This window comes from Gallinula chloropus, assembly GCF_964237585.1.
Source record: "Gallinula chloropus genome assembly, chromosome: 5".
Lineage (NCBI taxonomy): Eukaryota > Metazoa > Chordata > Aves > Gruiformes > Rallidae > Gallinula > Gallinula chloropus.
Window position 1 is genome coordinate 20,016,491 of NC_140090.1, and position 13,902 is coordinate 20,030,392.

Here is a 13,902-nt window from a genome sequence, read left to right on the forward strand (position 1 = left end):
GGTTGTCACCCTGTTCCCCCGCCCTCTGCGGCAGTCGCGGGCGGGTCGAGGTACGCGCGCCCCAGAGCCCCGGTCGCTCTCCCCGCGCCGCTGTTCACGCAGCTGCAGCGCGCTCCCGTGAAGCGGCACAGACCGGGCGGTGCCCGCTGGGCTCTTCGCCGCCGCCTGCCGGGACGCGGCTCCCATCGCGACCGCTGCGCAGCAGCCGCCGACCCCGCCAGGTTGCGGCACAGCGCCGCCCCCAGCTCGCACGGCGCGCTGCGCCTCGGCCTCACCGCCCCATCCTCCGCTGGCACGCGTAGCGCGGCATGGAGCGGCGGGCGGGGCCTGTCTCCTGTGCGGGCAGGTAGCGGGCGCCCGCTCCAAGCCTGGCGGCCGTCGGGTGCCTCGGGATCCGCCCGCGACTGGAGCCGCCGGGGACAGGTAGGGGGAGTGCGGGGGAAGGCGGCCCGCTGGCGAGCGCTGAGGGCGCGGCGGGCGAGGCGTGTCGGGGGCTGCCGGTTTCCCGGGGTAGACGGCGAGCTCCGGGCTGCGGGCGGGGGCTGCGCGTCGCGCCTGCGAGGCCCCGGCCGACAGCTGCGGCGGGCGGTCAGGAAAGGCGGCGCGCGGCGGCCCCGGCCAACGGCTGTCGCGAGCGGCCCGGCCCAACGGCCTGTGAGGGAGGCGCGGGAAGGCGGTGAGCGGCGGCCCGGCCCAACGGCTTGAGAGGGCGGTCCGGGAAGGCGGTGAGCGGCGACCCCGGACGGGCGGCAGGTGAGGGCGGTGTGGGGGGAGACAGCGGCCTTCGGGAGCCGCTCGGTGTCACCCAGCTCCGGAGCTCGGGAAGCGCTGCTGGCAGGGCTCTGCTCTGGCGATGGAGGGCAGAGGGTCAAGCGTTCCCGTTACTTGTAACGGCCGGCGTAGGACAGATTAATTTCGGTGACGGGATTAGCTGAAACACAGGTTTTTCAGGCCAGGACCGGTAGGCCCATTGGGTGTTTCTGACCGCGGAGGAGCCTATGGAGCAAAGGTGCACCCCTTGTCAGCCCAGGAGCTGGGCGTTCCTCAGTGATGAAGAGAACAAACTCCACTAGTATGTGGGCTTGTAAGCTGCCCAGAGAGAGAGCAGTTGTCTGCAAATCACAGATGTAATTGGTCCTTGCCATGAAACTGCTTTTCCTGGTGCTTCTGACACCCAAGGCATACAGGAGTGAGGTGGCCTGTGGCACCCATTTAGGTCTCCGTGGGTTTTGGCTGTCCCCGAATGTTGCAGGTGCCCCAGCACCTTTGCTCCTAGCTGTGCTGAACGGCTCAGAGCCACCTGTGGTGCCAGACTGGAGAATGGGAGTGCCGTGTGCAGGTGTGTGTCTGAGCCTGCCCGCCTCTTTGCACAGGTGGTGGTAGGGTGGTGATGATAGCTGGTGTAGCCGCAGCTGTCCCCTGGGATAACAAAGTAAGTGGGAAACGTTTCATGGGGTTTTTGTGTATTCTGTGCTGCAGCAAGGCTGTGTTAGTCCTGTGTGAGAAACCGTTCTGAATCTCCTAAGTGCAGTAGATGTTAGGGCAACAGATACCACCAGTTCGTTCTTTGCCTGAAACACCTTTTGGTCCAAGTAGGCAGAAAAGATGGATAAGAGCAGTGGCTGGCACAGGCTAGTAGATCTAAAGAATAAACAGGTTGCTTTAGGATGAAAGACATGCTCAGTTTCCTGTGTTCTTTCACTCATACCTGTGAATTGTACCTACCCAACTTTTCAGTGTTCTGAATGAGGATGTGTTTTGCTGGGGGAAACTTATTTCTGGTAGACTTTAGTTAACAATTGCACTTCTATGCTTGTTGCCTTTATTTCATCAGTGTGCAACTTGGAGAAGTACTATGTGTAGAAAAAATAAAGCACTAAGAAGTTTGTAAATTTTAATGTTTGCTCAGAGAAGTGGTAAACAAAGACACGGGGGAAAGATGCTAGTGGCATACCCTAGGGTGACTCCAGGATGACTCTGTGCCAGTTAGTCTTGCTGGAGAAAAGCGAGCTGCAGTAATTGTGACCTCTAAAATACCCACTTTTAAAAGTTGACTATAAGGAAAGCTCCACCCTTTCTGTATGCCCACTCTTTACTGTGGTTTTTGTTTTAATTTTATTTCTGTGTTTACTTTATGAAGCGTAGTTCAGGCTAGCCCAGCAACATACCTCAGTAGTTGAAGCAAGTCATCAAAAATCTCATCTATCATTTATTTAAGATAGAGAATGCCATAAGAGCAGGAAAACCAGAGAAATCACCTATACTGTTTATCATTGTAATATTCTTAGAGCTAAAGAGCTCCATCTAGCTTTTATTATTAAATAAAAAGGACTTTCTGCAGTATGTGGTGGTGTAAGTTTGGTTGAAGCTAGAGAAATCTATTTGCAATTTGAGTTGGGTAGTCTCAGATTTCTGGAATTTAAAGGTGGTTGAATGTAGGCTGTTTTCTAATCATAATAGACTTGAGAAGTGTTTGCAGCATGCAGTGTTACCTTACAGTGGATTTATTGTTGTTATGTCTGGTGCTTTACTGTTCAGATCTTTGGATTCTGTTAGGTCATTCTAATGACAATTTAAAATTATTTCCTGCCTTTGTGAATGCATAGCAAGAGCTGCAGGGGGAGGGGAATACGCAATAAGCTGCTGCAGGAGGTTCTGATTGTCTCCTTACAACACACATCCACTATTGTAAATGTTGTACTTGGGAAACAAACGCCCTTGTAGAGAGGCTGCAGATCACAATACAGCCAGCCTGGTTTGACGGTTGTCGCACTGATAGTACAGAAGTAGAAGTGGCAGCTCCCTTTAACCACAGACAGCTGTTACAGCACTGATGCAATACATTGATATCTTTGTTCAGAGTGGAGAGAGGGGTGAATGGGACTGAACTGTGTTTTGGTTTCTTTTCTAAACAGCTGAATATAAATAGGGAAATCCACAGGTGGTTGATTGTAATGAATTTAGAGACACTGTGAGCCAGAGGAAAAGAAGAGTTGGCTGTTCCTGGCAGCAAAGATGTTGGCCTAACATTTGTATGGATCTGAGAAATTACTTCAGTAATTCAAGTTCTCTGCATGACTCATCGTATAGATGCAGCATTAAGTGAAGGACTGATATGCAGCTAAAATGATCAAGAAGATTAAATATTTTCCTGGTTTTTTTTACTATTTGTAGTATAATTTGTTGTATTATATTACTTACTTTCTTACTCCAAAGCCCTCTTTTCTCACAAGTCATGTCTGAGGAAAAGACACTTGTATTTTTGCTACTTCTAAAAACTTGATGAATACTGCTATGAATATAAAATCTTACTTTTAAATGTATTGCACACTTAACTGTTTAACTTTGTTGTAAATTGCTTGACTTCTTGAGCCTAACTTAAATATATTTTCAGTTTTTGCAAGCCATAATAAAGATCCAGGTATCACAATCACAGCCACCAGCCCCAACCACTGTCATTCTGTTTAGTGTATGGCTTTGGCAGGTTAAAAACAAACAAAAAAAGCCTGTTGAATTTCCTGAGTGAGTACACTCTCCATTGGAAGTGCCTTTCCTGACTCTGAGTATCCTCAGTTTTCTGATGATTTGTCCAAGCATTTCACAAGACCTGTGCAGTTCTGTGCCAGGGTGTGCAGGCTAGGTCAAAAAGGAGAGTGGACATGGCTGAATTGTAGGTAGCTGCCCTAATGTGTGCCAGGGAGGGGGATGAAATGAAGAATTAATCAAAACTAATAGGTTTCAGTGGTACTAGGTGCTGTATAATTGCTGTCTGGTAAGCAGAGGTTGTTAGGACAGATAAAAAAGGAGGTATTTCCTTGGCAAGGGTTCCACGGAGCTATTTGGAATCATGAACCAGATCTGCTGGTAAGATTTGTAGTTTTTCATAATCTGATACTTAAGTAGCCACAACATTGAAAGAAAAATGTATTTAAAATACATTGAGAGGCTGCTTTGAGTGCAAAAGCAATTATTGCAGATGCTGTTCTGTAATACTGTTTTCTCTAGGGTTCTTCCTGATTTCATTGTTGTGTTATAAATTAGCATATGGCCTAGAGGTCACATCAACTTATCAGCATTTCTGTGTAGTACTTCTCATGTGGTGTTCTCAAGATGTTTTATCATACACTTGTTTGACTGGAAAATAAATCTACTGCCTCTATAAGATTATAAAGGAGTGCCAAAAAGGGTATGTTTGATAGTATGAATTCCGTGTTATTACACGGATCCTTTGATCAGTGTGTTGGATTTTTTTTATTCACACACTGGGAATTGTTTGTGTTCAAGTGGGAATTGCATGACTCTAGGTTTAACACTGACTTTTTATTTTGCTTTGATGTGTCAACGGCCTTCTCCAAAGGCATGATGTTCTATTTTAGTAATCAAACATGACTTTTTGTTACCCGGTGAGAACACAGGTAGGAAAGGCAAATTGCATTATAGCTGACCTTGAAATATTGTTTTCCAGAATGGCATTATAAACTGTCTTACGCAATATAGTCTTCTTTTCTAAAGATCCATTTATTGTCCAGCGTGTAGATGGACTGAGCAATGTGAATCATTAGTGTGCACTTTGTACCGAATATGTCTGGAAAAGACATATAGAAGCTGGTATTCTTGCATTGCCTATAGCACAATTTAAACATTATTTTTTTAATCTTAATTTGTACAAGCAATATAAGTATGTGAGGAGGGTTTAGTGAAAATTTGTGAAGTATTTGTGGAACGAGAGTTTGGAAGTAAGATTTGAGGAAGCATTTTGATTTCAGCTTGAAAAATACCCAAGGATTTCTGTTACAAAAACCTGGGCTCCTGTTAATTTCCCAGCAGACATGTTTCTGTTATACCCTTGCCTTGTCATGACTGGCTTTTTAGCAGTTCCCATGGCAACAAGGATTTTTGATCTGCAAAGCAGAATGCTGTATATGCCTTGAGGGGATATAAATTTTCTTTATTACAGAATAAATTTAGATCAGGCACCCTGCTGCCCCCCTTAATAATCTATGTTTTGCCCTTAAAATTACATGTAAACGTGAATTCCTGTTTGACAAGAATGCAGCTCCCTGCTATTTTTGACATAGTATAAGAGATGGTGCACAATTTGTAAAGGTTTGCTGAGTGACAGCATGGAAAACATGTCATCCTCAGGTACAGTCCTGACAGGAGGCCATTGTATACACTTATAAATGTGCATGTGTCTATATTTGTGAACATTGTATATGTTTATAAAAAATGAAGAGTTAAAGCTGCTCAGGTTTTACACTGGCTTCTGCTAAAGTTTACTTTGGCTTGCACTTGTTTCCAAGATGCAGTCATAAAATATGAACTTTTTAAATGGTCTTACACATTTCAACAAAAGAATATCAAAATGCTATTTCTGATTCTCAAACTAAATTTTTTAAATTTAATTTGTGGTAATAATTTGTGTAGTTTTGTGTGTGTGTGTATCTCTCACCATTTTGAATGAATACACGGGTGGTTTGGGATGTTGTGGGATGTACCTTGAACCAAATAGTTGCTACAGTAAATATACTTAGGACATGGATATTTTTTCTAAGTTAGGTACATTTTTTGTGTTGTTTTTCAAAACCAATTCAGATTTGTTGAGTTCTCCACCTCCCCAGTTTTTATTTTGTTTGTAAATCGGGGAAAAAAGAAAATAGGAATGATGTAGCTACTGAAACAAGCAGCCTTGTTAAACTAGGCAATTACTGTTTATGTTGTAAATGCCTTTCAATATTAAAATTAAGAGATATCTTCATGGCAATTGAAAGGCAATTTAGAAATGTATTAAAACCAAAGTAATGCCGTCTGCTAGTGGCCTGCAGGTCTTCATGTGGTTTGGGCAGGGCCACCTCTGTCTCCCATTGTTGCCACAGAGAAGTGTAGGATTATTATGGAATCATGAAAATGTTGATCGCTGCAACTGAAGCTTCTCATCCAAAGACATTCAGTTCTGCTGGAGAAGAGCAGTAGGGTTAGTTAGTATTTAGGTATAACTTGATCCAAATACCTGTTTGCAAAAGATTTTTCACTTGTGCAACAACCTGTTGTAGTTTAACCCCAGCTGGTAACTAAGCACCATCCAGCCACTCACTCACCCCTCTTTTGCCAGAGGTAATGGGGAAGAGAGTGGAAAAAACAAAGCTTGTGGGTCGAGATAAAGATAGGATAACAAAGGAAGAGAATAACAACAGCAAACACCAAACAATGCACAAATGTGGTTGCTCACAACATCCAGAAGGGAAGAAAAAACCCTGATACGCAGTCTTTTACCAAGTAGTAAATCTGCCTCCTGGATAGTTTCCCCTATTATGTATGAATCATGATGTCATATGGTATGGAATATCCCTTTGGCCAGCCTGGGGCAGCTGGCCTGCCTGTGCCCTCCCAGCTCCCCGTGTACACGGCAGGGCATAGGAAGCTGGACTTGACTTGGTGTAGATACACCTTGACTTGGTGAAGGTACTACAACTTATTGGCACCAACTAAAATCATGAGTGTATTATCATCATTATTCTCATATTAAATCCAAACCACAGCACTATACCAGCTACCAGAAAGAGCTGAAATCAGGACATCTGCATTATGTCGTAGTTGTGAAAAAATAACATATATTCATGAGAGAGAAATTGAGCTTTACACCCATACCCAGACATGAATATACTGGATGCACTAAAGTGCGTAACAGTATAAATTTTTTCAAGTGAATCTAGAAGCTTTGAAATGACAACTTCCTCCCTGCTCCCCTCCAGATCCCTCTGGGAGATGAATTGATTAGGGTTAGGTGCACGTAGTTTAGGGCTATGCATTTTCCTTCTCATGAAAACAACTTTAAAATCAGTTCAGTGCTAATATTGTGGGAAAAAAGCTTATAGCCTGCCATAGTGTATCATTCAGAATCAGAATGGTGTGATATTGGGCCATCCTGGTACTTGGGAATTCAAGAAAGTCAGGGTATGAAAATTGGAATTTTGAACGTGGATCTTCAGTGATCTATGAAGGCTGATAACATCTGGCAGAGTATCACATATTGCTGTCTCCTCCTCTGCCTCCCTACACAACCTCAACCCATTTGTAAAGGCATGAAGTTTTATTTTAATGTTTTTCTGGCTTGGCTTGTAATACTAGGCAGTGTTGTTTCTCACTGAATAATTTGTACAGTGCTCTCTGAAAATTCAAGAGAAAAGAGAGTTGCTAGCCTGGTCTTTAAGAAATAAACAAACTCTAGGAGAAGAGATCCCTTAAATGCAATTAAAGAATAAGAAGAATTGTAAGTTGAAATGTTAGATATTTGCCATTGTATATGGCAAGGATGTAGGGCTGGTAATACTGTGTGAAGCTGGATGAATAGGTCAAACAGCTTCTGCATGTCTATTGAGTCGCATTAGGAGTGAAAATGCAATGGTGTAATTGCTGACCCCACATTGTTCTTAGGTATAAATCCTCTTGTTGCAGTCTCCACTGTTCCTCAGCATGTGTGTTTCATGTTTAAGGTCTTTTCAGATCATGTCCATCACTATCTGCTGCATAACGGACACAAACCAATTGTGCTGTGTGTGGAGCCAGCTGAGGTGGAGGTTTGCAAAATATATTTTGTTTCTAAGAACTTGTTTCTCTGGTTGATCTCATTGATGTACTGTGCACTGGTCACTAGGCTTTCATTATGGATGAAAACCAAAGTGAGGTAGTGACTCATTTACAGGGACGTATGTTTCTCAAGTATGTTTCTCAAGTAGATCAGATACTTCACACTGTATGTGTGTTCTCATGCTTGTGTAAAAGGAATACTGCACATCCTTTCGTTTCTAGAAGGAAAACATCACCCATATATATGAAACATCTTGTCAGCATGAATGTATTGGCAACTTATTGCCTTCATTGGCAAGAAGATAAACAACAGGATTTCTTAACTGCAAGTATTCACTAGGTGTCAGTGCATGATCATACTGAACTGATGTTCTTGCTGACTTCTGTGGTCATAGTGGTGGCACCTCCTTTATGAATAGGGAATTTAAAGAAACTTCCTACTTTTGTCTCCAATATGTCATGTGGTTTAATTTTAAGACTAACTAATGATTTAAAATAATTGGTTCAGCCTTGTTTTTAGGAGTAGTCTGATAAAAATGCTGATTTAAAAAATCTCAACCAACAGGTTTTGTGGTTAATGAAGGTAATTTTAAAGACTTTGACTAGCCCTTGTGTTGATCATTATCTACCTTTTTTGTCAATATGTTGTATTACTGATCAAACACATTATATGGTGATGTTGCTGATCCTGAGTGTGACTAAAATTCCTATTAAGATGAAGAAAAATTACAGTTTTCATGGTGATACATTATCTGTAACACATTTGCTTAATTATTTGCAAAACTGTTGTTTTCCTTAAGGGATGAGAAAGATCAAATTTATAAGTGTTAGCCCAGGTGAAGGGAAACCCCACGAATATAGATAAATTGCTTGGCTTCCTCTTGCTGTATCATGTCACAAGTATGAAAAAACATGTTTGTTAGTATACCTTATATTACTTGCATCTCAATATGAGGTTTTATTTTTAAATTGGTCTTATATTAATAACGTGTAGCCTAGTTTTAATGATAGATGATATGGGGATGTGTCTTTTCAATCTGTATAGTGTGATTAGCATTCATCTAGAATTTTAAATTGTAGCAAAATGGCTTTTTTTTTCTGTCTTGTAAGTGAAAGTATTTGGTGAGAACCATACTTAGCAGGTTAAAATAGTAAAAATAGTCATTCACTTGATAAATGTAAATAGCACTTGGTGACTGGTAAAAAAACTTACCCGTAAAAAGATTAGATATAAAAGGGTAACAAGTGAGGCATTGTTCCATTATTCCCTGGTACCCTGAGGGAAGGGTCAATACTTGTGCTAATAGGTAAGAGAAATTAGATTGATTACAAATACATGTTTTTTCACTCATGCTTGAAATATACTCCATTGCCATTTACTCCACATGTAGCAGAAAAACTGATTTGATTATTTGATGGCCAACCTTGTGTATTTCCCCTACTGTTGTACCTGTATGAGAGAACCGTTTTTGGTGCTATCTTTCTATATTGATCGCACTTATCTGATCGTCAGAAAAAGGCGTATTTCTTGAACCCTCGTGTCCGTCTGGTTCCATCATGTAGCATCTCTCATCATGGGACACAGCTACCTGTCTGCCCAGATATTATGACAAATACTGATCAAGCTTGTCTAAAAAGAGTTCATAAGAGATATGGTAGGAAGGCTGCATAGATCAAAATAGACCGTTGTCTAACATACACCTCCTCCTTGCACAGACACATATAGCAAGTTCTAAATATACAAGAACTTGAATGACTTCTTGTTGCTTATGACTCTGTGTCTCAGAACATTGAATGAAAGAAAGCCCATTCTCCAACTTCAGTTGCTCATTAACTTCACCAGAATTATTATCTTTTCACAATGATGCAAAAGAGAGCAGATTATGTCACCATCTTAAAATTGTTCCTAATTAAGGCTTAACAATTTATGTGTAAGAAATGCTTATTTTCTTTTTTTATGACATTTTTTGGGATTCTTACAGGACCTCTCTTCAGAAGTTAATCTGTCTGAAAAGATATCTGCACAGTGACAAAAACTTTGTCTTCCCTTCTTTGACATGTCTAGAGAAATTAATTTAAAATAATTCCTGGTGATTGTTTTATACTGTCCTGCTTTTATTGCCAACTGTAACATTCTGTTGGTATGATTCTGCTAAGTCTTTTCTATACAGGCTTACTGCTGCACTGAAGGTGATTAAAAAGGCATTTGTAACCCAAGAAATCAAATTGATGTTTCTATGCAGTTACAGTTTTAAAAGTAACACATGCTGTGTTTTTAGCATAGGAAATAGAGCTCCTATTTATGCAAAACATGCAAAGAGAAATTCAGTCATTCTGAATTTCACTGGGGTTTCCACCCAGCTGAAATGGAGATTCTAGCACAGTAGGATGACTGAACTTTGAGCTCCTTTGAGTGGAGTCAGTTACATGCACTGAAAATCCAAAGCACTGTTCCCTCGTCTGTGGGTGGACTCAAAATGTAATACAGGTTTTCTCTTTTACCGATGATAGCTGTGTACATGTTTATTGCAGTTGAGAACACTTCCTGAGAAAGTGAGACATGGTTACTGTTCTTTTCTTAGTCTGAAAATACTCAATTCCACACCAGCATCTTCCAGAAATGTACCATAATTGATGAGTTATAAAATAATTTGAGGAAAATAATGCTAAGCAGGGTTCTGTCTTTTCTTCTGGGTGATACTGTATGAAAAGGGACATAATACTCTAATGTGATATTGCGTCATTCAGTCAAGCAGAAGAATAACTGGGCTCTCTTTTTCACAAGATTGTATTAGACATAGAGATTAAACTCCTGTTCCCTTCCAAGTGAGTGTAGTCTTCTAGAACTCTTGCAAATCTGTATGTGAAGGCACAGGTGGATTGTTTGCAGGAGGCTATTTTCTTTGGTGTAGTGAATGAGCACATTTTTATTTAGTTCATCATCAAAACTATTCATCAACATTTTGAACTCCACCTTAGTCAAGGTGGAGCGAAAAGGTAAGTGATGACCTTTCTTTTTGCAAGGAGCATGACTCTCCTGGTTTTCAACTGGTACGGAGTTCACTTTCACAAGAAGCTGGGAGGAGACAGGCAAGACAACTGACCCAAACTAGCCAAATTGGTATTTGATACCATGATGTCATGCTTGGTTTGTAGGGGGAGCGGAGTGTGCACAGGGAGAATTGGGTCAGAATCTGGTCAGTGAGCAAACTGCATCATGCAATCACCTGCTTTGTATATTCTAAGTACTGTTGTTCTTGTTTCCCTTTCCTGCCCTTTACCTTTTTCATATTCTCCTCTCCATTGCCCCGGGGGGTGGGGAGGGAATGAGAAGAGTGAGGGAATATAGAGCTTAGCTGCTGGCTGGGGCCAAACGAGAGTAGTGACATATCAGACACTGTATTTACTGTAATTAACCGCAGTATAGGTGCTTAGGCTTAGAATATTTGGCTTCAGATGTTTATTTTTTTTTTATTTTTAAAATCATGTTCTAGTACTTTCTCCAATGATGCTTTCTGAAAGAATTGCTAAAGGAAGTCAAAAAAGGAAAAATATTTATGGTTTTTTTTAATAAACTCCTAATAATGTTTGAATACACACATGTGCACGTGTCTTCTCTAAATGCAGGTTCAGTAACGACATTGTGGGTATTAATTACCGTGAGCATTCTGTGTAAACCATACTCGCTTTTGAGTGGGAGCTTTCTTTGATCCTGTGACAGAAATAGAAATATTAAAGATTGATTTTGTAGTTCCTTCATCAATAAAATCCTTTATTCATGGCCCTAAAAGTAGGGGGGTCAGGGAAGGGGAAATGCTTTCCATGTTTGGTTTGTGGCATTTATTAAAGTAATTATTAATTAATTAAAATCTCCAGGCAACCTGGACACATGGAAGCATTTTATTTTCAAGCATCTTTCTGTGTAATTGCCATCTTGGTCTGAACTGGCTCGACTCAAAATCAGCTTAAAGGTTTCATCAAGTCAGTGCATTAGCAGAGGGAGAAGGAATATAAATAAAAGAACAAACCCATCTAACCTGCAACATAACAGAAAGAAAAAGAACCCTTATTAATCTCTCAGGTCCTCAGCTGTGGTGACTAAGGAAGATCTCATAAGGCGCTTGTCATAGCAATAAAAAGTGGTATTCCTCCCTGACCTAGCTGTCAGTCTGTGTCTGTATTCCTTCCAAAAGGGGTACTACCTCATCTTTTCTTCTTACCATGTTGTGCCAGCACTATGCTCCTCACTAGAGCAAATATGACTGAAAACCAATATATTTTTTACAGCTAATAAAAATTGGGTTTGTAAACTTGTTCAGGTTTGCTTAATCTTTCCTTTCAGCCATGAGGTCTAGATTATGGTTTGAAAGAAACTTGTTTTTAAAGTCTGATCTTTCAGGCTTGTGTACTGTTACTTGTGAGAAGTCTGTTCCTGAGTTTTGAGAAAAAAAAATAGCGTAGTTGTATGGTGGTATGTAAATAATGAGAATTGGAAATAATTTCTGTGCTAGGAAGAAAAAATAGTCATAGATGAATTAATGGAAATCCATGTATACTCTTGTGCAGAAGTTCTTTGCTCACCTTTTCTCTCTTTTGTGTCATATATCCCTTTTAATTTCATTGAAGGCAGATGACTCTACTCTTCAGCTAATTGAAGGAATATAAATGGATGTTGGTAAGTGGGTGGAAGTCTGAGGAAGTTGAAATTTATGTAACTTAAATTTCTGAGTGGTGAAAATTAGTCTGCCTTGAATATGTTTCTCAGTTTTGCCCCTGAGATTTGCTCTCATGTGACACAATTTTTATGGAGCTTTCTGGTGGTTTTTACGCAGAATTTTTTTTTTTTTTTTTTGAGGAAAGGAGAATTTGTTTTGGTTTTGTTTATCAAAGGATAAAGAAAATATACCAGTTTTAACAGGCGTGCTGCAGTACTGTTTCCCTTTAGTTCTGAGGAAGGAACTAACACGATCTGATTTTGGCATTCAGCCCAACAAGAAGCAAGTGTAATGCAGTGGGTTGGTTTGTTGTATTTTTTCTCACCAGCTAAGAGTAGTTCTTACAGCTAGTTCCTCCTAAGGAAATGTGTATTCTAGTGTCAGATCCACTGACCAGTATGGTCACTTTCTGTCATCCTTGTGTGCCTTGTAAAAAGGATGCAGTTACTGTTTTAAACTGGAACAAGCACTGTCCAACAAAGTTGCTTCAGAGACAGCAGACTCCTCTAGGCTCTACTGAAGAGTAAAAATGTATGAATGCTGTGGTAAATTAATCCTCTTGTTCTTTCCTGAAGCAGTTTCAATTTTCGGACTGTAGGGTGATGTGTCTTCACTGTGCGTCACCCGTTATTATCTAGCTGCTTCTCCAACCCAAAGAATCATCCCTTCAGGCTTCATTAAACGCAGTCAGCAGGGCATTGAAGCCAATACAGTTTGTTGTATGGTACCTGTATTTTAATACATTGCCATTTCTGACTGCAGAGTTCTGGTTTGTTCAGAGATTCATGGAAACTATCACACATGTCCAATTTGATAGCTTCTTGCTAGTTAAACCTTGGACTGTTGGAATCCTACATGCTTGAGGAATTTCAAAGGCTAGAAGATGATTGCATATGTCCACCATTTGTAAGAAAGAAACCTCAATTCTTCATGGTTTTAAGTCATTAATCACAAGTAATTTCCTTGCCATGGCAGTAGCTTCAAATGAGGGAAACCTTGGCATGGATTTCATAATCAAACATCACTGGGTTCCTGTTCTTTTAACCATGCAGGATTTTTGCAGGCAGCAGCCTTGTGTAGACGCCAGTAAATCATACGTAGCTCAGTCATCACTTTTTTCTCTGTGTTTACTCTGCTTGGGCACCATGCTGGCACGTTTCTTAATGGCATTGGATGCTGAGTTGCAGCATGGAATTGGTGGTGGCTCTGATAGCCTTGTTGCTGCCTTACAAGATTGGTTCGTCCCTCTTGAAGGGTCTTTCCACAGACATGTAGGTTGATGAGAAACAGTGAGAGAACATGTGTGCAGTGTGACCTATCTTCATTAGATGTTGCTAGTAGAATGGTCAATAAGGTTCTTATTTCTAAGCTGTGTAAGAAATTTTGTTCTAATGTCCTAGTAACTTAATCTTTCAGGAGAGTATGTTGTAGCAGATCTGACCTCTTCTAGCATTAATTGTTGAGGTGATAGCTCTTCTGCTCCTCTGCTTCACAGAGGCTGCTGCTTTTCTTAGGCAAATGCCTGATCCTGTGGTCAGTAGCCTGGTGAACAAGCTGTTAACAGTCTCAAATGTCTGCCTGAAGCTTCTTCTAAATATTG